Source organism: Macrobrachium nipponense, chromosome 2 (genome assembly GCF_015104395.2).
Source record: "Macrobrachium nipponense isolate FS-2020 chromosome 2, ASM1510439v2, whole genome shotgun sequence".
NCBI lineage: Eukaryota > Metazoa > Arthropoda > Malacostraca > Decapoda > Palaemonidae > Macrobrachium > Macrobrachium nipponense.
The window spans coordinates 74,078,364-74,083,363 of NC_087201.1; positions in this window are offsets into that span (position 1 = coordinate 74,078,364).

The following is a 5,000-nucleotide window of genomic DNA, read 5'->3' on the forward strand; positions in this document are numbered from 1 at the left end:
TCTTCATAAGGCTGGTGTCATATTCCACACAGCTTCTTACCATATATCATCGCTAATAAGCTTCCATTCATCTAAAAAGAAAGAAGAAAAGGCTTAATATTCTGTGCAGCGGAGAAGGGGTTTATATTTTAATGAATCTTTATATTCAACGAATATAATATGCACGTGTATATATTATGTATGTGTGTGTGCGTGTGTGTGTGTGTGTGTGTGCATCAGCACATCTCACCTCTTTAACTCTTACCTCCAATTTTTATTTTTAAAGTCAACATTACACTTCCATAAAGGCTAGTTTGTTCAGTAATCCCTTCGTAAAGTGTTGACTTGAGTCTCAAATTCAATGTAAAGTCTTTTCCACACCTTACTAATTTTCTAGCTTCAGCTATTCAGTGACTCACCTCTTCTCTCATCTTCCCATCTTCCATCATATTTATTTCCCGTTACTAGAAAGCAATTTATTTTAGTCAGAAAGTAACTATGGAATCTTGAGCTGGGTTTTTTTTAATGAAAAATACTTATACCTATTTCTAGCGTTAAGAACATTTTCATATACCGACCGTTAATTGTCTATCCAGACATCTCTGATCCTGATAAAAGATCCTGTAATTGTCTAATTATACAGAAGTTTCAAAGCAAACATTGGAGCTGGTAAGTATCTATCATAGCCTCTTGAACGCCTCTGACATATTCTTTTAATAAGCTTTGCCTTTTATCACCGATTAAACCTCATTCCAACAATTTGCCATGGGTTGATATGAGGTAAATCGGTGAACTGCGAAATCTGGCCACTTGAATTTTCATTATGAAACTTAATCTAGAAAATATATTCAGTAATGTTCTGTAATCCTTTTTGTGCTTATATGGTAGTCCTAGAGCCTTTTGCCATTCTGTAGCATAATCAGAAACTTTAAATATGCATATTAACCTTGTCACTTTTCTGAGAGGGAGTTATCATATTTGGAACTTTATTAAAAGGTTATTCACGTTCCCAGCCTTTAGTAAGAGTTTTTCTTACAAACATCACACATCTAAAATCGTCGCTTAACTAATACTAAAACTCCACGACAGTGAATACTTGAAATAATTTGGTCATGTGCCTTTTTAGTTCCAAATGTCCCCCAACGACTCATGGGCTAATTTAGGATTTCACTTAGGAACTAAAAACTGTTTAGTTGCTGTGTCATTCAGAGAAGTTTTGTGCCAAATATATTTTTTTTTTAATGTTAGACTTACGATTACTATTAATAATATTTACTGCTCGCGAATGATTCTATAAAGACTCATTGAAGTCTTGCCTCTCTCTAGTAAGATCGTTATCGTCCAAAGACTCACTCTGAATGCTTTCAAAGGACGAAAAAAAGTTTTTTTTTTCCTTAGACTTTTGTCAGGTAACACCGAAACGATCGTTCTTTGTGACACTCAAATCGCAAAATTGGTTTTGGGATGATTCTGTCTGGATATCTTCACCTCTGCTTGCTTCATGTATTTATTGACTGTTTTTAGGTAAACGTGATTTTACATCAGCATTATCTCATTTATACATTCCACACAATATTTCACCCATTCTCTATGTCATGCGCATTTCAATTAATAATATACACTTCCAGCAACCTGTATAAATTGCAGTAAAGAGGGCTTGCCGATTTTTGTTTTTACAATGACTCCCATGTCAGTCTTACTTTCGTTTTCCACACGTGTATGGAATCTGATACTCCTTGCTTTAGTGATATTTGAGTTCACGTTTGTCTAAATATGTTAAAAGACCAAAGATGGCTTGAATATAATTAGAGCAAAGGATATGTGAAAACCCTTAGTAGATTTATTTTATCACCAACAACTTCACTGATTGACACGTTCTCATTATAGAACTAAGTCTTTTCTGACAACAAAAAGTAAAGGGTATTTCATAACTAACCTTAGATTTTAGCAAACGACACCTCACATTCATTCTGTATGTCTCAATTTTTCTTTAATTCAAAATGAGAAATTTTCACAAAACAGGAAAAATTATTTATTGGCTAAAATCTGACACTGGATACACTTCACCAATAAGAATACAGAGAAGAATAAAACTGGACCCTCAACAATACTCTGATCAATGTGCGAGTTTGCCTCTCACAGTTGTTTGCAGTCCGCGCACAGATAATTATCAGTGTATTGGAAAATACATTGAATGAAATATATTGTCAACTGACGTGTAAATTTTGATGATACAACTGACACCACATCAGCAATCAACACAAAATGATCTCTGATAATGTGTCATTCGTGCTAATTGATTATTAACCGCAATCAAAAATACTCTCAAACCGGCCGAACATGATCTGCCAATCATGCTTCAAATTTGCACAGCAAAATCATTAGGGGAGGATTTCTTCTCTAACTTTTCGAATACGTCATAACATGAGATTTTTTCTTCAAGCCTCTTAGATCAACTGGTGTTTTTCATTTTTTACTCATTCATAAAATTCATTTTACCCGAGATTTTACAAGCGTCAGAATATATTCAGAACACTCATTGCGTCGTAAACGTTAAGCCTGTTAGTTTATAACATACTACGCCCTTCTGAATCCTCTTTTTCCCTTACTGGAGGGCAGATATCCGTCAAGAATAAAGATTATCCTTGACGAAGGACGTGTCTCTATTCAGCAACGTAATAATTTGATAATAATTAGCATCCCTATTCACATATTCGTTCTTTTTTTCATTTTTAAATAGATATGCATTTATTTTCTTGTCATTTTTTACGAAGTTTTCATTTATTCCTTTTTATTATGTCAAGCTAGATAAAAAAAATTAAATGATTAAAACAAGCAACCAAAAGTAGAAGTAGGTTAATCGCAAGTGGAAAACTAAAAATACCAGATCACATAAATCCTCTATATATATGAATCTGCGGAAAATTCCTGATTATCTATTAAAATACCATTAGTGTAAATCCTTTACAAACTATCTTTACAGATATTTTTTTCTAATATGAGCTAGTCTTTAAAAATTGCGGTATGAATTCACTCTAGGATTAGAATAATTTGGCCTATTCATGGATCATCAAAGCGGCCTTTGGACTTTCAGTCCATGTAAAAGGAACATGATTTATATCCTCCTATTTGCCTTCACTTTCTTTTTGATGTTTACATTTTAACCAGAAAATTTTAGGTATTTTTTTTCATCATCGTTATGCTCATCCATTTTCTTTGGTTTTGGGAGCGAACATTTCTTGATTGTTTACGCCAAAACCATCAACTTGACCCCGCATTTCAGGTTCGTGCCGTCAGACACGCAACCTTCTTATTTTATACATACACATATATTTATATAATAATTAAGAATATAATATTAATTATATATATATATATATAGATATTATATTAGTATTATATTATATATAATATATATATATATATATATATATATATATATATATATATAAAATATACATTATATATATATATATATATATAATATATATATATATATATATATTATATATATATATATATATATATATATATATATATATTATATATATATATATATATATATATATATATATATATACATATATATATATATATATATATATATATATATATATATATATATTATATATATATATGTGTGTGTGTGTGTGTGTGTGTGTGCGCGCGCGTGTTTTATCCAAATTATTTTCCATTCATTAATGAATATAAATTCAATGATCTTCATAAGATGAAAATTAAATCGAATCTCTTCTTCTAAGACTTCTTTCTTAGGTAGTTTTCCCTTAATGAATGTTCATTCATGAATGGAAATCCTTCATCAAGGATAATATTTATTTTGTACGGAAATCTGCCCTCGAATAATGAAAAAAAGAATTCAGAAAGGCGTAGTAAGTTACAAACATACAAGTTTAATGTTTATGGTGCAATGAAAGTTTTTAATTTATTCTTAATTTAGTAGAATCTCGGGTGAAATTAATTTTATTAATGAGTAAAAAGTGAAAAATGTCCGATGGTCTTAGAAGTTTGAATGCCAAATATTTCGGCGAATAACTGTCTCCCTCGTCAGGCAAGGAATGAATGAATTGAGAATAAACAGAAAAGCGGTATTTATACGTAGAGTACGAGAGTATTTATACGTCAGTCCAGTTGATAGCTTCTTAATCTTCTTAATAGCTGGTTGGAGGAAGATTTTAGCTATAATGCCGAGCCCCAAGCTCCTTTGAAAGGTTCGTAGTTTTTCTTTGTTTAATCAGTGCTGATTCTACCACTTGGCTTTTGAACCGACAATGCTGCTATCAATTAAACGTTACAAATTTCAATTTAATCTGTAATTATGGTTATTTTTGTGGTTTGAAAATAGCTGAATTCTGTTGGACATACTTACTGAACGTATATGTTGTATTAATCTCGTGGGGAGTGATTTCCCTGTAAAACCGACATAGGATTGGTCACATTCGAGGAAAGGGATTTCTTATACTCCTGTGTCTTTGGGGACTTTCTTTTCTTGGACGTTAATTAGAGATTTGACTAAGGTATTTGGTAAGTAAAGGCAAAAGGGTTAGATTTTCCAAGTGTCTGTGTCAACGTCTTAATACTGTCCAGGTGTTGGATTTTGATTTTATTGTTTGACGTCTCACTAGTCTTGTTTTGAGGGGGACGATAGACGATTATGCTTCTTCAGTTATATAGTCAGGATACTTTTAAAGATGACGGCTCCTGACGGATCACTTCCATTTCTTTTCCAGGAAATCCGAGGAGCAAATCCGTAAGGCTCTTAAAAATAAATTGAAATAAATGCCATTCCAACTAAAATAGTGAATGTATGAAAGTGAACATTTTGGTTTTCTGTATACGGTAAATTGTATTCTGTCATGTCTCTAATTATTAACACATCTAGAAAAGAAATGTTGCTGTCTGCTGCCAATTAACTTTGAATTTGATGCTGGGCACTGATGCATTTAACTTTGAAAGTAATTCGTTAAAATTGACCCACCCATCATCACAATATTTTAGGGAAT